Raw genomic sequence first — 23460 nt, 5'->3', positions numbered from 1 at the left:
ATATCGTCGTTTAAAGTACAAAACCGCGTATCAACAAAATGCAAAACCGCGTATCAGGAAAATGCAAAACCGCGTATGTGAGGTTGTATAAATTATTTTCTAGACAGTAAAAACACTCATTTCAAAATGGTTCTCCTTTTTATAGAGAAATCAAATTTCTGGCAAGTATATTTCAAGACGAATGGATAAGGATTGAGCCAACAGCTTGTGTGTGCAAATCCAATTTTTGGCAGCCAATGTCAGTTACGCGGTTTTGCAGAATGACGATACGCGGTTATGTACTTTAAACGACGATATATATATATATATATATATATCTATATATATAAAATAATAGCCGTTTTCGTTGTTCGGAGTTAACTCCAAAACTACTGCATAGATTTCAGTCAAATATATGGTTCTATTATAGGGTACCAGAAAACTCGGTAGGTGGCGCTGGGGTTGAGGTATTTATAAAAATCGTATTTATGAACCGATTTCTTTTAAATTCAAAATGTAAACTACCAGCATGATGGCAAACACGTTTACCAAAAATGGACCCGCTAGGTGGCGAGGGAGTGGTGGTATTTATAAAAGTCGTTTATGAACCGATTTCTTTTAAATTCAAAATGTAAACTACCAGCATGATGGCAAACACGTTTACCAAAAATGGACCCGCTAGGTGGCGAGGGAGTGGTGGTATTTATAAAAGTCGTTTATGAACCGATTTCTTTCAAATTCAAAAGGTATAGTTTCAGCATAATGTAAAATACGTTTACAAAAAACGGAGCCGCTAGGTGGCGCGGGAGGCGAGTTATTTATAAAAGTTGTATTTAGGAACCGATTTCATATGCACCCAGTGGGAAAATGTAATGTATTGTGATCGAAATGTCGAAAATCCAGTAATGCAGGAATGAATGCTATTTAATATGAATTTTTGGCGACTTTTTGGATACATTAGAACTCTGATTACATAGTTAACAGTAATAGAATATAGAACTCGTAAGAAATACATTACATTATTTATCACGCATGTAATGCATTACCACTTTTCCCACTGGGCATGATCAAAAAACCACTTGCGAAAAACGGACCCGCTAGGTTGTTGTTGTTGTTGTTGTAGCAGCATACAAATTCCCCAAAGACATTTTGGGGAGTGTTGCTGGAGTCCAGCTAGGTTGTGCTGGAGTCCAGTTATTTATAAAAGCCGTATTTATGAACCTATTTTGTTAATACACATAAGAAATGTTTATTACTTTCATGATGATTTTTTTTTTCATTCGAAACATATTCAGCCTTATCTTGAGTTTCATCTTCCCTGAACCGGTTCACTTTTCGCTTTTGGTTTCCGTGTACTTACTATGGGGGGGGGGGGATCAAAATTTTCGTGTGAATTTTTTTCGGGCGAAACTCAGGATAAGGAAGATTACATACATAAAATGATAGCCATTTCCGTTTTTCGGACTAAACTCAAAAACCACTCAATAGAGCCCAGTCAAATTGTCGGAGGTCCTTTTATAGGCTACTAGAAAACAGGCTGGTGGCGCTGGAGTAGAGTTACTTATAATAGTTCGTTCAAATTCGCACCGTGACTACCTGTATTATGAAAAATTCCTTTGCTAAAAATGGACCCGCTGGAGTTGAGGTATTTAGAAAATCGGTAATTGTTATAAAATCTGATTGGAATTCATAATTCATTTTCATTTCATGACAAGCAAAGGTTTTGCAGAAAAGGGACCCAATGGATGACGCTGCACCCGAAATATATAGAAAACCCCCACGGGGTTTGTTTATCTTAGACGAATTTACTTTTCACATGGTTAAATCAAGGATGCGATTAAGTATGCATATACAGACCGTAACACTGTGTAAGCGTGATCTTGCATCTACCTCCGATTGACGAAGCTGCTCGAGGCAGCCGTTATTACAGCAGTAAGATTCAAAGAAACCAATTCATAAATATTAAGACATATTGTAAAAGTGGCGAATTGACAAGGAAAGATTCGACCACATCTGTCCAAGAAGGAACACGGTAGGTATATCAATGGCTTCATTTGAACGATATTCATGAGATCACACGACTCATTTAGTCAATTTATGCGAAAACTTTTCATGCTGTAGGGCAGCGAGGATTCTTGGTCTTCCTATAATTGAAAACACTCATCTGTGCTCTTGAGTTTCGTATAAGGACTTTTATTGGTTGCAGGATCATAGAAGAATATTACGCACGCTTGGCAGAAATCTCACAGGTGGAAATAAGACCATAGGTAAAACACATTACATCGAAAAGGATTAGTATTCCATATGGAATCACAGCGCTACTATTCTTGGCATATGTGTGAGGAGGATTCCGTTTTTTAGTCGTTTCAATTTAAACTAAAAATGTCTACTTTACAGACTGCTTTTGCTTTTAAACGCTACTTTTGTATTGGCCAACACAAAAGATCTTATTAGGCGCCGCGAAGCAAGCGGGCATTTGCTAGTATATATATATACAGGGTGTCCCAGAAGTAACCTGCCAAACTTTAGGGGAAGGTAGGTGGGGCGGTGAGCTCTCTGATAAACAAAAAATTTTCAGGTAAAAGTGTCACCGTTTTTGAAATATTTAAATTTTTTTTAATTAAAAAAAAATCGTGCCTTTTCATGTATTTTCTTTAGCTGCATCTGCAAACCAGGCTATACTTAGTAAATTTCTCATGTAAAATACTTCCAGATAGTTGCTTCTCCATACTCAATTGCAATGTAGTTAAAATATATTAAGGAACCATCATAAAATTAGGACTATTTTGGGATTTTTAACTTTTTGGTATTTTCTTCCCCAAATTTGACTATCTCTGGTGAAAAAACATGTACTGAGCTAGAACTTTACATTCCTTAAATAATTCCTCTTTCAATAAAGATTTGAAAGGTGGCACTCTTACTGTTTCGAATAGAAAAAAATACATGAACAGGCACGATTTTTTTTAATTAAAAAAAAAATGCAAATATTTCAAAAACAGTGACACTTTTACCTGAAAATTTTTTGTTTATCAGAGAGCTCCCCGCCCCACCTACCTTCCCCTAAAGTTTGGCAGGTCACTTCTGGGACACCCTGTATATTTCATGCTCCAATGATTGGGTTGGATAGTATGGGGCCACCTCTGAGACACTAACTTTCCGATGCAAAAAAAATATCGAAATCGGTTGACGTGGTCCAAAGTTATGCGGTAACATACATATAAAAAAAAATATATATTCCTTTTTTGGAAGTCGGTTAAAAATGATAAAAGATGCAATTTTTAATGCAAAAAAATATTTATTTAAGTCTATCTCACACTCTAATGCAAAGCCAAGGTAATTACGCACTTTTTGATTGTTGAAAAGATTTTCTGCGACAAATAGTTTATTAACTGCAAAATAGTTGAAAAAAGATAATTATTTGAGAGTTCGGAGATTTTTTTTCGATATTTTCGAATATCATGACGAAATAAAAAATATGTCCTTTTTTGTTAAAGAAAGTAAAAAACATATTTCACACCAATAAAAATATTGAGGTGTAAATATTGTATGGAATGAGCCTTATATTTGGTAGCAGTGCTGTCATTTGTTAATTTTCGAGTGAAGTATTTGGTATTGAAAATGGGCGAAATCAGACTGTAACCACGCCCACTTCCCATATAACGGTAATTTTCAGAAATACGTAAACTGCGATATTTATGGTTACATGTGTATATCTTTGTACCGGCTCCACCAATTTCCAAACTTGGCACAGTTGTTGGGCTTGGTATAGCATACCAAATGGCCGAAAATTTTTAAAATCGGACAATAACCACGCCCACATCCCATATAACGGTAATTTAGATAAATGCAAAATCTTTGATAAATCAGGAAATATTAAAGCTAATTTATTCAAAATTGATGTTTGCAACAATTCTTTACCAAGAAATACGTTTATGATAAAATTTTGGAAAATGGGCGTGGACCACTTATGATCACATATATGTATCTCGGTAACCGTTCTACCAATTTGTACCAAACTCGGTATGGTTATTGTGCTTGCCACATAAAAGAAAAACGTTGAAAATTATTGAACTCGGACTAGAATTACGGCCGCTTTTCATATAACGGTAAATTTCTTTCAGAAATGCTTGAAACTTCAATATTTAGAAATTTAAGGACGCTAATTTACTCAAAATTGATACACCCCGGCTTACCATGTAGCAGTAGCTTTCGGAAAGGTGAAAAACGTATATTTAATACTTGTGCCGGGTATTTAATGTTCGGCTCGGCCCGAACTTCGACTTTCTTACTTGTTTATATTATTGTACTTTAATAAACAAGCATATGCACCGATTCCAAATATTTATTAGGCTTATTTAATAATATTTTGCCAAAAATTGCGTTACAATTTAACAAGAATTGGTTTCCCACGTTCTTTGGTATATCTCTATCCCTAATGGCCAGATGCGCCGGTGCTCTTATTTCTAAGATTGACGACGCCGCCGCCGCAATATCTATCGGTGTAAACCTCTAGTAGTGCTAACTTGACACCATACACCTAGAAACATGTTAACACCTTGGAATTTTTCTTAAAAAACGAAAGCTACAAACTTTTTCTGTCCACAACAAATTTACAACATAAAAGCTACAATTAATGCCGTTATAACATGTTCAATATCTCAATTCTATCGACTAGGTGTATGGTGTTTAATGCCGCTATAATATTTTGAATATCTTAGTTTAATCTACAATAGGGCATGGTACAAGTTAGCACAACCTACATTATTTTTTTTTAAAAACGGTCAACTCGATTTTTTCCAGAAAAACGAAAGCTAAACTTTTTCTTTTCACAACAAATTTTTAAGATAAAAGCTAGAATTAATGGTTTAGTAATATATTGGATATCTCAATTTTATCGACTATGTGTATGGTGTCAATGTAAAACTACATACCTTTTTTTTTCTTAAAAAACGAAGGCTATAATTTTTTCCTTTTTACAACAAAAAAGCTACAATTAATGCCGTTATAACATTTTCAATATCGTAGTTTAATCGAAAATGGGGCATGGCGTCAAGTTAGCACTACATACTAAATTTTGTTCGACAATCGGTCAACGCGAAAACCAAAATTTTTTTTTGGCTTTTCACAAAAATTAGTAAGTCAATTAATGGCTTAGTAACATATTGGATATCTCAATTCTATCGACTAGGTGTGTGGTGTCAAGGTAGCAAACCCCGCCCACTAGAAAGGGGACAGTCCCCGCTTTCTAAAAAGGCCCCTCTCCCCCTTGGGCTCCTCCCCCAGGCCTCTAGGGAACCGTTTGAAAAAGGGGGAAAAACGGAATTTTCTTAGGTAAACTGAGCAGTTTGAAGTGGAATATGACCCAACTAATACAAACCGTGGGATTTTTTAATAAAAGAAATTATGCCAAATTAGATATCGGTCGATTTTGAATAAAAAATAAAAAAGTTAATTGAAAATAGAAAAAAACAAGTTTTTATAAAGAAAATGTTCTTTTTAATAAATGTATTTTTGCGTAGAATTCCTTTCTACGTAGGCGGCCTTCGGCCGCACTTAGGGATTATAACCCTCACATAGTAGAATTCTCTTTCTCTATTGCCAAAGAAGGGGGGCTGCGTAGGCGGCCTTCGGACGCACTTAGGGATTATAACCCTCAGGCAGTAGAATTCTCCTTTCTGTGTTGCCAAAGAAGGGGGGGCTGAACACCTTTTGCAGAGAAAACCTTTCTTCGTAGGCGGCCTTCAGCCGCACTTAGGGATTATAACCCTCAGACGCTAGAGTTCTCCTTTCTGTGTTGCCAAAGAAGGGTTGCTGAACAACACCTTTTGCAGAGAACACCTTTCTGCGTAGGCGGCCTTCGGCCGCACTTAGGGATTATAACCCTCAGGCAGTAGAATTCTCCTTTCTGTGTTGCCAAAGAAAAGGGGCCGAACACCTTTTGCATAGAACACCTTTCTGCGTAGGCGGCCTTCGGCCGCACTTAGGGATTATAACCCTCACATAGTAGAATTCTCTTTCTCTATTGCCAAAGAAGGGGGGCTGCGTAGGCGGCCTTCGGACGCACTTAGGGATTATAACCCTCACATAGTAGAATTCTCTTTCTCTATTGCCAAAGAAGGGGGGCTGCGTAGGCGGCCTTCGGACGCACTTAGGGATTATAACCCTCAGGCAGTAGAATTCTCCTTTCTGTGTTGCCAAAGAAGGGGGGGCTGAACACCTTTTGCAGAGAAAACCTTTCTTCGTAGGCGGCCTTCAGCCGCACTTAGGGATTATAACCCTCAGACGCTAGAGTTCTCCTTTCTGTGTTGCCAAAGAAGGGTTGCTGATGAACACCTTTTGCAGAGAACACCTTTCTGCGTAGGCGGCCTTCGGCCGCACTTAGGGATTATAACCCTCAGGCAGTAGAATTCTCCTTTCTGTTTTGCCAAGAAAAGGAGCTCAACACCTTTTGCAGAGAAAACCTTTCTATATTTTTAATGCTTACTGGGTTATATCCTATCTTCTTTTGTCTCTCATTCTTTTGCATATTTTGGAGTTTGACTGCTGAACTCCGCCATTTAATTTGCATATGCAACCAAAGCCAGACGCGTGATTTTGAAGGTGTTTTTATTTAATGAATTGTGATTAATTGGTTAATATTAAAGTCGTAAAGCAAGTTATAACTAATCGAGTAAAGTGTAAAGTGAAGGGGAATACAAAAATGTATTGGTGAAGTGGCTGCTTTAAGGAGAATAGGAGTGATAAATGTACGCTAATTTTCGAATTTTACAAAAAAGAGCATATTTCAAACCCAATTTGTAAATAAATTAGTGACCAAAATTTATAAAAGTGAGTGTTAAAATAATGCGTAGACCCTTGACTACAAGTGTGTGGATTTTTTTTTGTATCGGGCCACCCCTTTAGACGGAATAGCCCGAAGTAGTTGTGAGCGCTACTAAACCCCACCCAATTTATTTATTAGCTGATTATTTTTTTATATTTTTAAGATTTTATATATTAACCGATGAAATTACTTTGATGGTAGTTAAATTTTTTATTTTTTTAAATAAATCATTTATTGTTAAGAAAATGTATTATTGTTAAGAAAATGTATTATTGTGAAGTGATTTCATAAAAACTAAAGTGACGGCTTCCAAAGTAAAGTGAAAAACTTCAATTGAAGGGACGGCGACAGCACTGTTCTGTAATAATTCGGTTTTAATATTTTTCAACTGATTAATGAAATATAGTCATTTAAAAAGAGGTTACTACTGAAATATAGATAATTGGGGCATTTTCAAATTGACTTCGTTTTCCTCTTCTACATTTAATGACCCTTTTATGAAAATAAATTGAATTTTTATAAGATTTGTTTAAACTAATTTGTGGTCGTTTACCACGAACATGAATTCTTTTATTTTTCAAACGTGTTTAGCACTAAAAGAACATAGTTAAGAAGCTTTTCGATCGGAAAAAGTTTCTTTGAAAAAAGTATCTTATTCATATTGAGCCGTCTAAAATTACTTAAAAAAAATATATTGTTTTTTAAATGTACGGTTTATTACTTTAGCAAGTTATTTAAACTAGTTTATAGATCAAGAATTACTTGTCTTGTCGGCATTATCAAAGGCTGAGCCAGGGGGCCAATTCCTGTTCTGTGAAAACGTGAAGTGAAAATATTTTTCATCACTACACACAAAATTACGATTCTTTTTTCAAATAGAAATAAATTAATTTGTCAAAACGTTCTCACTTTTTTTTTACAAATTTTTGTGGCCGTGCAAAAGAAAAGTTGGGCGTTTTTCCCAAAACCACCATCTTGTGATAAAGAATATCATTGCCTTAAACTCACAACAATTTATTAAATAATTACTTTCCAGATGTTAAAGGAATAGCCTTTAACGATCGAGAATCGCTTAAAATTATATAACAAAATGATAAAGTGAATAAATGAAATCTTCACTGACATTGAATTTTTCAATTTCACTTCACAATTTCATAGAACAATATATGAATTTCGCTACTAAAAATATTAGATTATTGAACATTTTGTTTAATTAGAATATTGCTTAATTCTATATTTGATTAACACAAACAACCAGTTACTTAAGTAGCATGAGTAATCGAATAAAAGTACAGCTCTATTATTGTCCCATCTTTAGAATATTTGACAGCTGGGATATAATTACAAATGAGTGCAACAGTAGAAAGCTATAAAATAGATTTTAAGCGTTCATGTGCCATCCGCAAAAGCAGAGTATGGGACTACTACGACTGGGAATGGAATTGATATCTCTCTGAACTTTCTCGCTTCTTCACTGCAAAGTGTCTAGCCCTCTCCCCTACGAAATCCTCTGCGACCCTGTTCACAACCTGGACGAAGGAGGTCAGGCTACCGCTAGGAATTCACCACATTTCCGACGGTGAATAATCCCAAAATACTCGGAGTAACATTCGACAGTCTGCTCTCATTCTCTGCGCACACAACCGCTATTGTCAATAAAGTACAGAGCCGCAACAAGGTCCTCAAGTCGCTAGCCGGCAGTACTTGGGGCAAAGACAAAGAAACGTTAATGGCAACATACAAGGCAATAGGCCGGCCGGTTTTAAACTACGCAGCACCAGTGTGGTCGCCGGGGACTAGTAGGACGCAGTGGACGAAGCTACAGACGGTACAAAATACAGCACTCAAGACAGCGACAGGATGCCTCCTGATGTCACCAGAACACCACCTCCACGATGAGGCAAAAATGCTCCCAATTAGGGAGCACAACACGATGCTCTGCAAGCAGTTTCTTGTTGGGAGCCACAGATGTGGCCACCCAAATAGACAGCTGCTTGCAGAGGAGCCCTCGCCGAGGCACGTCAGGAGGCATCTATATGAACTGACGGACAAAGTCCAGAGGTTCATTACGCAACCTCTGTNCTCAAGACCTGTGAATGCCGTTCTAGGCACACAAACACCGGACATTGACAGGACGGAGCTCCATCTGCCTCGGGAGACCAGAACCACAATAGCCCAACTTCGCTCTGGCTACTGCAGCAGGCTAAATTCCTACCTGTGTAGGTTAAATGCGGATGTGCCGAACGAATGTCCCTCACGACTCGAAACATCTCTTCGCATGCCCGGAAAACCCCACAACCCTAACGGCGTCGTCCCTATGGACTGACCCCATAGAGGCTGCACGCTTCTTGGGGCTGCCGTTAGTGGAACTCGACGACAACGACTGAGATATCAGCCGATCTGGGCGGGGTTGTTGTAGCCGCTACAACAACAACAACTACTTTGGAACTTTGATTATAGAAGGCGAAAGTGTTGAAGAAAATAAAGTTTTTTGCAAGATATGTTTGGGAAAACAGAAAAAAGAAGATGAAACAGTAATTTTTTCATGGTATAAAGTAATTCATCGACTTTTATGCATTTAATTAATATTTGATATTCATTTGAGTGCTAAAATCCAGTAATACAGTAAAAGCTGTTCAACCGGGAATTTAACTCGCCATCTAAAAAATGAACACAATATACGGGACCTCGACCCTGAGAACAATTCGCTCACTCCAATATCCAAATTCTTCAACAAATGTGCACCTCCAAAGTCTTCAAAAGATCGAAAATGGATTCTAGGAAGGAGATCTAGCTTTGTGGATGTTATTTCCCACAATGGAATTAAAGACTTCCTAAAAAAATATAAAGTAGCGGTAGCTGATGACGATATTCCTCATTACAAAACACTTTCAACAACCGCGTTGGACGATGTATATGAAGCAGTATTAAAATTTGTTACACGTGAAATATATGGCCAAAGACACTTTGCTTTAACATTTGATTTGTGGACGGATAATTTCCGAAGAAGAAATTATATACCCTTTACATTTCATTGTCTCACAAGCTTTTTTGAGATGAAACACCTAACGCTGGAAACCAAATATATATCCAAGTCTCACACGGCAAATAATATTTTAGCTGAACTTCAAGAAGTGACAGATAAGTTCAATTTGCGATTGACATCTAATTTTGTTGTAACTGATCAAGGCAGCAATATAAAAAGGGCCATTAGTTTAGGGTGTATCAAGAACCATTTCCGCCTTGGACATGGACTACACAATTTACTCAGTGTAGATGGCTACAATTCTGTTCCTGAACTAAGAAATTTAATTATAAAGTGCAAAAGTATTGTGAGACCATTACGATTTAAAACTCACATTTTGAGATGTCAAGCAGACGTGATACAAAATGAAATTTTGCCAAGTATCGACAATTTGGAAGAACTTCTTGCTTCGGAAGATGATTCTTGGATGGATTATGACGATGGCTTTGGACCGCTGGATGATGTTCCTTTAGAAACGTATAGACATATAAACAATATTAATGATTTGCATTGCAGTTTGGTGCAAAAGAGAAACATCACACTCAAAACCGCGGTCGTCACTAGATGGCATAGCGTCTTGTCAATGCTAGACAGTCTTGGATCTCAAAGAACTACAATAAATAAACTGCTGACAAAGTGCAATAAGACTGGCTTAATACTTTTAGAGACTGAAGCACAACTTGTATACAAATTAAGAGACTTTTTGCAAAAATTCAAAGATTCTGTGAACATTTTGTCCGGGGATCATATCCATCTATTTTCTTGCATTAATTATTAGAACTGAAATTGTGTCAATATTAGGAGAGAATGATGGTAGTGACTTGAGCGGCAATAACTTGCATTCTTCCGACTGTTGTCCCATTGATCAAATGAAAAATAACATGAAAAGTAGACTGGACAGCAAATTTCCAATGTCTGACATATTAGTTTGCGCTTCTTTACTGGATCCTCGATTCAGCTCACTGAATTGTATTTCAAAATATTGTGAAGCACAGAATTTAACAAATATGCAGTTCTTGATAAAAATGTATAGAAGATTAATTGGAGATGTTCAAATAAATTGCGATAATCAGAATGCTTCGGATAACACCCCTTCTACCAGCAAAACAATGAAGCTTGCTGAACGGCACTCTTCATATTCTAAAGACATGAGTCTGGAAGCGGAATGCCATTTATTGTTGAGCTTATCATCAACCCAAAACGTCTTGAATTTTTGGCGAGAAAAATCATGTTCTATGCCTTTACTATCTATATTAGAACAAAAAGTCTTGTGCATACCGGCAACAAGTACACCTAGCGAACGTGTGTTTTCTATTGCTGGACTTACTATTACTAATAAAAGTTCGCAGCTGAGTTCTCACAACGTTAACAAGATAATTTTTATTCATGACAATTATGATTCTTGTAAAGAGAACCTCTTATTGTAACTACTTGATTGCTTTAACAACTAATTTACTTTTATTGTCCTTTAATTGTTTAACACATATTTTTATGTGTCTGTATGTATGCATAGATTTCTATATAATAATCTTATCACTGTGAATTAATATTTATATTATTTAACCAGCATAAGAAATGCTAAGTTAATTTTTTGTGTTACGATTACTTTGTTGTTTTTATGTTATTGCAATAAAAAAGTGCTTAGTCAACAATTTAAGGCTTCAGTTATTCCTAATCTGGCGCAATACCTTCAGCGATAGGCACTCATCATTCTAATTCAAGTACGAATTAGAAGAAAATTCAATTTATATTTATTAAAAATGGAATAAAATATAATTCCAATTTGAATAAGAGTAGTAAATGCCTGATGCCCACAAAATGACAGGATAAGTTTAGCAGCTTCATGGTTTTCTTGGCTTTTTGGTATGTGACTAATGGACAGATGCGCCGGCGCGAATTGAGACGGCGGCGTCGCCGCCGTCTAGAGTCCATACGCCTAAGTACCCCTTACGCCCATTTGGATACTTAAAGTTGAAATTATAGACAATGTTTTTATGTAAAAATATAAATTTTTAAAAATGCTATAATCAAAAAAAAAAATAATTAAAAGAAAATGTTTAGTTAATTTTTTCTTTGTTTTTTATACGTTAATACATACATTAATGTAAAAAATGTACAATTAAAGCCCATAATAAGACGGAAGAAACACATTTTTTTTCATTAAGTTTCGTTAAAAGGTTTCCAAGATGCAGCACTTTAAAGGAAGGTGTGTATGACGTTTTCCTAAAATTTAAGTCCCGTGTAAATAGGCAACCCTACGTCATATCGGCAAAATATGCTCCACTTATATTTATGTCATCTAGAACATCAATCTCTTCAACTTTCATCCAAATCCTGAGAGGTCGCGCACAAAGGTGGCCGCGGGGACATGAAATGTCTCTAGTGCTAACTTGACATGCACGTAGTCGATAGAATTGAGATATACAATATGTTACTATGCCGTTAATTGTAGCTTTTGAGTTAAAAATTTGTAGTGAAAATAAAAAAATTGTAGCTTTCGTTTTTCTGGAAAAAAATCGAGTTGACCGTTTTTCGGACAAAATTTAGTATATAGTGCTAACTGGACACCATGCCCCACAGTCGATTAAATTGAGATAACAAAAATGTTACACCGGCGTTAATTGCAGCTTCTTTATTACAAATTTGTTGTGGAAAGAAAAAATTTGTAGCTTTCGTTTTTTAAGAATGAGCCTAGTCGATATAATTGAGATTTTGTAAATGTTATAACGTTATTAATTAATTAATTTATTTATTCATTCATTTACGCCAATCGGCTGTACACTACATCGTTATTAACTAGTGTAATTAACTGAAAACATAAGTAAAAAGAAAAAATTTAATTATAATGCCTTAAATTTATACGAAGACTGATAACGAACCTCCAAAAAAGTTAATGTCCGACTACTGACTATAAGCTGTTCGATTCCTTGGTCCGCAGCACATCTAATTTTTTGAGGTTTTATTGTACCTAATAGCCCTTTAGATCTTAAGTCAGGTTTATTACAAACTAGTCCAAATTTTTCCAGGATTTCCGGGGAATGGATTGCCCGTCAATGGTTTTATAAAAGAGGACTAGGTAGGAATTCCTCCCTCCGAGTTTCTAGCTTCTTAATCTTAAACAGCGTATAGATTTCTTCAATGCTCATACTAGCTCGCCTTCGTTTCAAAAGATATGAGATGTGCTTGCACTGTTTATATTGTATTTTTTTCCAATTTACTAATTTGTGTGCTGGTACTAGGTGACAAAATTGTCGAACAGCATTCCAATATTGGCTTCACTAGTGCAGTGTATAATCTCGCATCTGTTGTAGGATTGTTGAAGTCGTTGCTAGATCTTAAAAAAAAACCAAGAGCCTTGTAAGCTTGAGATATGATTTTATCCACATGATCGGAATGAGTCAGTTTGTCATCGATGATCACTCCTAAGTCCTTCATTGCTTTGACTGTTACAAGTTTTTGACCATAAATCTTATATTCAGTTGGATGAATGTGGCGTGACCGAGAGAAGCACATCGAAACGCATTTATCTATGTTCATCTTTAACTTGTTATGGTACACCACCTACTAAGTTCATCTATATCATGTTGCAGAATGATGACATCGTTCTTGATGCTTATTCCCCTGAAGATCTATAAATCGTTGGCATACAATAGGTGTTCCGATTTAAGTTTACCGTTGATAAAAATGTTGAACAGTATTGTACCCAAGGAGATCCTTGAGGGACATCTGAGCTTAGTCATACATACATATATGATATATGGCCGTTAATCCATACCTGTAAAAACCTTCCATATAGATACGATTGAATCCACTCCAGCGCTTTATTTTTTACGCCGTGTTAACTCAGTTTATTGACAAGTATTTCATGGTTGACCATATCGAAGGCCCTGCTGAAATCTGTGTAAATTGCATGTGCACTCAGACCCCGGTTCATAGCATTGAGAATATAGTTCGTATAACAAAATAGGTTGGTTGTTGTTTGATCGACCAACGAAGAAGCCATGTTGTTTTGTTGATATAATGCAGGGATGTTGCGAATATTTGCATTCGCATTCGTTATTCGAATGATTCGCACACACATTTACACATTCGCATTAGCATAAAATGATACGAATGTTTTGCGAATGCGAATGTGAACATGGTCAGAGAGTCCACTCTAATATTGTTGAAATGGCACTAAGTCTGTCTAATCAGGGTGCGCACAATAACCGGCTTTTAGCTTTAGGCGCTAAACGGTTAAGTAGTAAATCAAGCAACATTGATTGGCCTTCAACAAGCACCTACTGCTAAAAATCGTATAAGCAACCTAGAAATAATTTTAGATTCCGAAGCGAAAGCGAAGGCTCCGATGTAGAATCTGCAGACATTGAAAAATGTGAAATTAAAGCTTAATTGAAGACCTATCTTAAAGAAAAACGAGCTTATCTCAGTGATAATGTTGTTGTTGTTGTAGCAGCATACAAATTCCCCAAAGACTTTTTGGGGAGTGTTGCTGGAGTGACAGTCCTTGGCCAGATATAAATCCGGGTCGTTCAGGTTACGTAGACCCGACTGTGATAATCGTCTCGATTGGTGGAAACTAAACTAAAATACGACAAATTGACAGATCTGTCCCGCAAATAATAATAAACACTGTATAGGTTAAGCACTCGGTCAATGTTCTAATAATCATGTATTTAATACTTCTATATTGGCAGTAGACTATCTGCGCAATGTGTTTGGATTCAGCAATCAAAGGGAGATAGTTTTGAGCCAAATGTACGTTTTGCGCATGCGCAGGTTTTTCATGTATTAGTATCTGTGAATATATGTGACGAATACATTCAGGTGAGTTTGACGTATCCTCAGTACGGTTTGAACAAAAATTTTAAGTGGATTATTTTACTCTGGGGTGCTTAAGCCCCCTTGTTGACGATGTTTACTTATATAAACTGAAACTTTATAATGAAGTATTAAAATTTTAGTTTTAAAGCTACCTGGAAATTAAAAAATCGTTTTGAAAATTTGTAAAATGATTAGCACTTTATTATTTTGGAATGTTTAATTCAAACATATATTTCCATTTTCCGCTGAGTACAAATTTGCTGACTAACCAGGTAAAAACGAATAAATAACTATAAAGACTCACTCAAAATTGTAGTGATTTTTATATAATATTCGCAATATTTTTCATTTGGTTTTTTTTCGTAAATTTTTTTATAAAAGTAGAGCTGATTATCTAACAAAAACTATATAAATCCAAATTCTAAAGTTTGTGCTAAAATAAAAAAAAAATCAACAAATTTTCATTCGAATTGCAATTTTTTTAACTAAAATTTCTAGAAATACGCATGTAAAACTAAATATGTTATTTAATTTATCCCCTCTTTTTCACTTCAAAAGCATCTGTGCGACTTTGCTACAATTTAATTTATTATAAAATTCATGGAATTAAATGAAAACTCCAAAAGCTCTGTAATTTTTCTTTAAGGTACCGCCACTGCGATTTGTTTTGATTTAAAGCATTCGCCAATGTGAAAAATATGACATTCGAAACATCCCTAATATAATGTTTTTGAAGTTAAATGTTATTTGTGGCAAGATTATCTTCTCAAGTAGTTAACAGGGACGAAAAATAATCATTATTTTTTCAATTTTAACCAAAAAAATCAACAAGTTATAATCGCTGTAAAACCATTTTATTTATACCCACGTATTTGTTTTCGTACGTCCCACTGTAATTTACAATGATTTTTATTTTTCGAGTTTAAACAATAAAGTTTAAAAATAATAATTAATATTTGATTTTTAATTTTTCGCTCAAAGGTAATTATTATTACTTGATTTTTATAATTTCGATCAAAAATAATGATTATTTTATGATTTTTATTTTTTCGCTCAAAGATAATAATTATTATGGAGTTTTATTTTTTTCACTTAAGAATAATGATCATTCCTAAAAATAAAAATCTATACCATCGCGGTTTCCGCCGTATCCTTTTCAGAGGTAGCGACACCCTAATTAACGGAATAAGTCTAAAAATTTTCAGGATAAAATTTCAGTAAGTAAAAAAAAGTATATGGTGTGCTTCAAAAGTTATGACATAATTAATTTTTCTCCTCTTAAAAATTACATAAAAAATGCACTTCTTTTTAATATTCGGTTTTTAATTAAAACATTTATAACTCAAAGTTATCCAAAAAATTTATTCAAAAATTTTTTGAGGCTTCAAGTATACGTCTATGAATTATATGCAAAAGCAACTAGCTTGATATAGTTTGAAACAATGAAAATAAAGCTAAATAATACAAAGGTTACCTGTTTTTTAGATTTGCCCATATGTATGTACAAATTAGCGTGAATTTATATTCAAACATTTTTCTGTATGGTTTGGGAGAATGTGTTTATTGTCTCGTGTTTTGTTAAATTTATAAATAATTATTTTTAAGTGGAAAAATAAAACTCAGTAATAATTATTATCTCTTAATTAGTCATTATTTTTGATCGAACAAATAAAAATCAAATAATAATCATTTCCGTTGAGCAGAAAAATAAAAATCAAAAATAATCATTATTTTAGAGCGAAAAAAATAAAACTCATAAAATAATGATTAAATGCTGATTTAAATAATTTTACTCAGTGGTAGTTAAGCGATGTACGATTGGATACAGATCGGTTTGTAGTTAGTTATATTTGACTTCACACCTGATTTGTGTATTGTACTAATAAAAGCTACCTTCCATGCCAACGGGAAGTCACCTGTCACCTGTTCAGCAAGTCCTACTGCATAGTTTCTGAGAAACTGATTGGGTAGGCCGTCGGGACCAGCACCTTTTTTATGTTGAGCTTTGTTAATTCCTCATAGACATCATTAAAACTAATAACAAACTCTGTTAAATTGGCGTCCTCGTATCTGGTGAATCTATTAACTGCTTGTGTCGCGAGTTTCGCAGACTTATTGGCTTAGATGCTTTTAAAGAATACAGAAAATTGGTCACATACTTCTCTACCATTTTCAGCGTCCCTTTCGCCCCAGGACATTGAAGAGCGAATATCTATATCGTTGCGCCTCTTGCTTTTAACATACATCCAGAATTGGTTGGCATCCATTATCACTAGTTCCACAATTCTTAATGTATAGTTGTTATAACATACTTTGCTGATTCCTCTCTTTAGAAAGCCAGTTGGGATAGTCGATTGCTGTAGACGTGTGCAATGCAACATATTGATCAATTCCTTCTTGTATTTTCTCATAAAACCAGTTACATTTTTCATCCAGAGAATTTAGTTTGTTAAATATCAACCAAGTTGGTCCGCAAGAATAATCTATTAATTTCGACATCTGCTTTTTTGAACGCGTATATAGAAGAGTTATTTGATCTTAGATTGGCTCTGATAATACAATCTATAATAAGTGCGGGATGATGCTTGTCTTCGTTGATTATGGCTATGATCTTGTTTACACTTATGCCCATATCACAAAAGTATAAATCAGGGATACGGTCATTCACATTACATATTTCGTTGTACTGCTGACAGCCCACCCGACTAATTTCGTCGTACTGTAGACAGCCCACCTGAATCATTTCGTTGAAAAGCAGGTTCTGACATTCTTCTAGAGGGTTGCTGCTTGGTAGGTTGTAATCACCCATGATTAAAAGTTTACAATTAGGATACTTTAATTTTAAAGCTGCGATTGTAGCAGCATGTTCCGCGTATAAACCAAGCGTCGATTGCGGGGGTAAGTAAATATACACTATTATAATACCATTCATGGCAGAATTTACCCTGACGAACACTTGCTCGATCCTTTTGTTTTCGACTGGTATGAGCTCTACAATAATTTTGGGCTTCACGGCTATGAAGACACCGACACCGCGCTTATGGCTGTTCGTTAAATAGTCTGTCTTTTCTAAATGTGGCATATGTATCGCTGTGTATTTCGCCATCAGATATAGAGGGGTTTAGCTAGGATTCACTTGTACATGTAATGTCACTATTACCTTGTTTATATGGCATCAAACGCGGTATCGAATTAACTCGTGTCAGCGTAGCTCGGTTGAAATTTAAGTGTTTATATGCAACACAAGAAATGAAGCGATCGAACACACTTTCAAACAGAGTTTATCCCGATGCAACCCTATTAATACAATTGTAAATTCTTGAAAATAATGAACATTGAAAAATAATGATTAAAGACTCAAACAGCCTTGTAAAAGTTATCTTAGCTATTAAATTTATAACAAAGCTTAGCAAAAATGTAAATTCAAGAACTATTTAAATGGTTTACGTTATACAGAGTTGCATGAAACAACGGTGTGGACAAATTCCGTGTTTATATGCAGTCTTAACACGTTTCAACAACTCTTAACTCGCATTCAAAATTTGATTTATGGTGGCACGGTTAAAAGTTTCAATTCGATTAGAGAATGTGTTTACATGTGTGTACCATATAACATGGTTTGACTTAGAACGAATTGAAGCATCATATACACGTGGTATATGATGGCTAGTTGAAGAGGTCAGAAATTCATTCAATTCGGTTTCGTTCTTGTATTTTGATAGTAGATTGTGAGTTTATGATTTTCTTTGCATTATTATTATTACCAGCCGGCCATCATATACCAGCCATCAGAAGATTTCTGCGGCATGGCTTCGAGCCGCCCACGTTCGGCATCAGCCGGCTTAGAGCCACCGTGCTCTGCGCAGCTTTTTCACATACTTCCAGAGTGTAAGTTTGCCGTCAAGCTTCACACCTAGGTATTTTGTAGACCTAGAAGTTGTCACGAGTTGAGATCCGACCATCATGTTTATAATTGTTGGAATCCGTTTCCTGGTGAGGAGCACGATCTCTGTTTTGGCTGTAGCCAATTGCATACCGTGCTCGTTCATCCATCCACGGACTATTATTATTATTATTATTATTATTATTATTATTATTTTTGTTCGTAGGAGAGGGAAATGCTTTATGCACTGGCCGGCGGCGCTAGTCTCTATACTACCTTCCCCCGAGTGTGGGACTCCCACAGAAGCGTGTTGGGCTACCCACTAAAACCCAAACTCCCACCGCCCGCGCAAGAATCCCGCATCTGGCACCGCAATTCTGCATGTCTTCAGATGCAGGAGCGCGCTGTTAGAGCCTTGGGGCTGCTCTTTTGTAGGGGCGTTTCATTCGGGTGTCCTCAGTAGACAACCGTCCTCTCGTTTGCAGCGGAGTACGAATTTCACGTATCTCGCAACTGCTTCCCACTTTTCTGCGCTGGAAATCATTATCCCAACTATGTTGTCCGGAGTAATGTCTCCGTGTCTTTCTTCCAACATTCTGCGCGAAATCAAGAAGTGTTCGCAGGTGAAGAATGTGTGGTACACGTTATCTTCGACGTTTCCACAGTAGTGACAGAACGGTGAGTCCACCCTTCCCATTCTATGAAGATATTCTCGGAAGTAACCATGACCGGTGAGGAATTGCGTCAGGTAGAAATCGACTTCCCCATGTGGTCTGTTCAGCCATGTTTGAAGGTCGGCTATCAGGGAGTGTGTCCATCGACCTTTTGTGCTCGCGTTCCAGTTTTGTTGCCACTGCTGGATCAGTTGCTCGCGCGCCCTTGCCGCGGCAGCTGCTCGACCTATCTCGGCACTGAGATTGTAAATCTCTTTTCGCTCGTAAGCAAGTAGCTCAATTGGCATGACGCCAGAAATAACTAGAACCGCGTCCGCGGACACTGTACGGTATGCAGAAGCAATGCGTAGTGCCCCTCTGCGCTGTACCGAAGACATTTGAACCCGGTATTTTTTGACTTTCAATGCGTCAGCCCATATTTCTGCCCCGTACAGGAGCACCGATTGGACCGCTGTCATCAGAAGCTTCCTGCGGCATGGCTTCGGGCCGCCCACGTTCGCCATCAGCCGGCTTAGAGCCGCCGTGCTCTGCGCAGCTTTTTCACATACTCCATGGATGTGTTCCCAGAATGTGAGTTTGCTGTCAAGCTTCACCCCTAGGTATTTTGTAGACCTAGAAGTCGTCACGAGTTGAGGTCCGACCATTATATTTATAATTGTTGGGATCCGTTTCCTGGTGAGGAGCACGATCTCCGTTTTGGCTGTAGCCAATTGCAGACCGTGATCGCTCATCCATCCACTGACGTTGCGCATGACCTGGTTTAGCTTGAGCTGTGCTAGCTGGACATTTCTTGCTGTTATGACGGCTGCCACGTCGTCCGCGAAGGCGACAAGGAAGGCGCTCTCCGGCATTTCCGTGCGCAACAGACTGTCATACGTGGCGTTCCAGAGGTCCGGGCCAAGTACAGACCCCTGTGCCGCTCCGCCGGTTATACGTCTCTTTCTCTGACCTTGTGTTGTGTCGTACAAAAGCCAACGGTCTCTGAGGTAGTCCCGGATCATATCTAGCAAGTATGTTGGAACCTTGAATGACCGTTCCAAGGCCTCCAGCATATCGTCCCATCTTGCCGAGTTGAAGGCGTTCTTGACGTCCAGTGTGACTAGCAGCACTATTGGCCGCGCCTGGTGGCAGGCTTCTTCGGCCTTATGTACCGCCTCGACTACTTCGCCAATTGCTCCTATAGTTGAGTGTCCCTTCCTGAAGCCATGTTGTCGGGGTGAAAGGCCTCCCTCGCTTTCTATGGCTGACGTCAAGCGTATTTTGAGCAGACTCTCCATCATTTTGCCTGCTGTGTCTAGCATGCAGAGTGGCCGGAAGGATGAAGGAGAGTTTGGGTCCCCTTTGCCCTTGGGTATAAGCACCAGTCTCGCCTTCTTCCATTGGCTTGGGAAAACCCGGGCCCTAAGGCAGCTGTTGTACATGTTAAGCAGAAGATCAGGGCTCGTTTCCGCTGCTAACCTGATTGCCTCCGCTGGTATGCCATCTGGGCCTGGAGCCTTGCCGGCTTTCATGCTTCGCAGGGCTAGCTTCAGCTCGTCTGTCGAAAACAGTGGTGCCTCGGCTTGCTCCTCGACGAACACTGTGTCGGCTCTTAGTGGGTGTGTGGGAAATAGCGCATCCACTATATTCTTAACTCGGGCCTCATCCATCGCCTGTGATGATGTATGGAACTTTTTCATCACTATTTTGTATCCCTGGCCCCAGGGATCGCGATCCACTTCGTCGCATAGCGCTTTCCAGCAGTTCCGTTTGCTCTTCTGTATCTCGGCCCCAAGTGCTTTCTTTGCGCTTTTGTAGGCTGCTGCTCTGGTCAGCGCCTCGGGTCTACCACGAGCGCGCGTTGCGAGTCTCCGCATTCTATGGCAGGCCCTTCGCAGCTCAGCAATTCGGTCATTCCACCAGTATACCTGCTTTTTACCTGACCATGCTCTCCTCTGTGGCATTGAGGCTTTGCATGCCCGGTGAATGCAGCGCATAGTTTCTTCGACCAGCTTAGTACAAGACTCCCTGTTGTGGATCTCTCCCGTTGTGGGTGAAATGCCTTGGGAATCTGCTAGGAGTGACGTATCGAACTTGCGAACATCGACCCTAGACGGGTTCCATCCTGGTTTCCTGCGAGGGATACTACGTGTTTGCCCTCGCGTGATGTCAGTGACTTGGAAGGTGATGTAGTTGTGGTCGCTACCACTCAGGTCTTCCATCACTCTCCATCCGTCAGCCCTTCGAAGAAGGCTTTCTGAGACCAGGGTTATGTCGGGGATAGAGTATCCAAAACCCGGCCTTCGATATGTAGGGGTCGTTCCGGTGTTGAGGATGGTCAGGCCAATGCGGGCTGCCATTTCAAGGACCAGTCTTCCCCTGGTGTTTGTTTGGGGCATACCCCATTCCACGCCTCTTGCGTTGAAATCTCCAGCAACAATTATGTGGCCGGTTATATCGCGCAATTCGTCTTCAAGGTCTTCGAGCTTTCCCCTGAAGACAGGGACTGTGTCGTTTGGAGACAGGTAGCAGCTCACCACAGTGATTTGCGCCATTTTAACCCAGACGTAGCAGCGTCCTACCCCGCTGCTCTCTGCGCGATGGTTGGGGTTAGCAATCCATATCGCGGCCGAGCCTGATTGGTCAACATGCCAGGTTTCTTTTGTTCTATAGGGTTCACTGATGATGACAGCGTCTGCTCTTTGTTCAAGAACCAATTGGTCCAGCAGGTCATCAGCTACCCTACTCCTGTTCATATTGCCTTGTATAAATTTAATCATATTCTCCCAAGCTTTGTCTTAGCCTCAGCAAGGGCATCCCTGAAGGCCTTGCACGCTCCCGACCCGGGCAGGTGATGGGAATTTTTCTGTCCATCTCCTGCCGAGCACAGGTAGCAGCTTGGGCTTTCTTTACACGCAGAGGCTATGTGGCCCTGCTGACCACATTTCCAGCATGAACTGCTTCTGTCTGGGCCTTTGCATGCCGCCTTTTTGTGGCCATACCCCAGACAGCGGAAACACCTTTGGACATCCGCGCGCTCTCGGACGCGGCAGATAATCCAACCTACTCGCAGCTTCCCCTTTTCAATAAGAGTCCGGCCTGGCAGTTCATCGATTTCCACCACGGCCATTCTTTGTTCTCGCGAGTTTACAGCGAGGAGAGAGACGCGAAGTTGGCCATTCATCTTGTCTCCTAACTCCCCGCGTATAGCGTTCTCCACTTCTGGGGCCGTGGTTAGGCAGTCCATGCCCAGAACTTCTAGACGTAAACGTCTAGTGAGAATACGGGCGTCTCCAAGCTGGCCAATGGCAGTGCACACATTTTCCTTAAATGCTGTGTGGTTGCCACAGCGCTCCATTTCGATGAGCACGCCGCCTTCGCGGGTTTTCCGAACAGATCGAATTACGGTCTCCGTCTTCTCGGGTTGGAGCTTACCGCGTATCGTTCCCAGCACCTCTGCATAGGTTTTGCCTTCAGCTGGCTTAATGATTAGTTTGGCGGGACTTCTTTTTTCTCACCCTTTTTGTTTTTTTTTGCGGCTGGTCGCCTCGCCCTTATTGACCAAGGGTTCACCTGGCGCTGGCCCTGGCTTGGGCTTTCTGCTTTTTCCAACCGTTTTCCATTGATTGNCTTTTTCCAACCGTTTTCCATTGATTAGCTGGTACGGTTTTCTGTGCATTATTATTATTATTACCATTATTGTTACTAGGATTATTAATAATAATATTTTTACTACTATTATTATTATTATTATTAGTTGTATTTTTTTCTTTTCCGGCTCGCCTGTTGGGAGTCGGATCGAGTTCGAGCTTTCTTTTGCGATCCAGGGCCAGTTTTCTGCAGCTCGGAAAGGGTAGACCCCTTCCGGCGCTGCTCTCGGAGGTAGCTTAGTATATTTAGGCTCTCCTCGATTTGGGCCATACCTGTTTTTATGTCCATGGACACATTTTTGTGCTTGGAGACAGCACTCTGCATCTTCTTCAAGACGAGCCGAATCTGGGCCAATTACTCATCTTCATTGCCTTCGCACGTTCCCAAGCTTGCGGTGGCATATTTGTCTCTGTTTGCAGCAGCTGGCGTTTGATGACCACCATCCCACCAGCCGGGAGTTGTCGTTTGCAAAGGTGTACCCTTCTGCACCACGCCGACGGCTTTCTCCGTGCTCGTGGTGCCGGCTTTTGCCTGCAGAGGAGTTTGTGGCGGGGAGCGCACAACTCTACTGCTCTTTCTAAATGCGCTGCATTCTTCCTCGGGAGCATCTACACCCAATCCA

The 23460-nt window shown here is 38.8% G+C and overlaps 1 protein-coding gene across 10 annotated transcripts in view; it reads left to right on the top strand.

Moving 5' to 3' along the window:
• Window positions 1-23460, top strand: part of gw (trinucleotide repeat containing adaptor protein gawky) — a 117530-nt gene that overhangs the window by 19842 nt on the left and 74228 nt on the right. The window contains exon 1 of one of the 10 annotated variants that reach the window (XM_017612061.1): window positions 14631-14654. The exons of the other annotated variants lie outside the window; for them this stretch is intronic. The gene's annotated coding sequence lies outside the window, so the exon portion shown is untranslated. Of the gene's footprint in view, window positions 1-14630; window positions 14655-23460 lie in introns of those variants that run through there. 10 annotated transcript variants of the gene reach the window in all.

The sequence above is a fragment of the Rhagoletis zephyria genome, unplaced genomic scaffold, assembly GCF_001687245.7.
Source record: "Rhagoletis zephyria isolate East Lansing unplaced genomic scaffold, Rhagoletis_zephyria_1.1 Rzeph_scaffold_00495, whole genome shotgun sequence".
NCBI lineage: Eukaryota > Metazoa > Arthropoda > Insecta > Diptera > Tephritidae > Rhagoletis > Rhagoletis zephyria.
Note: the sequence above shows the minus strand (reverse complement) of the source record. Positions and strands in the feature narration are given on the sequence as shown.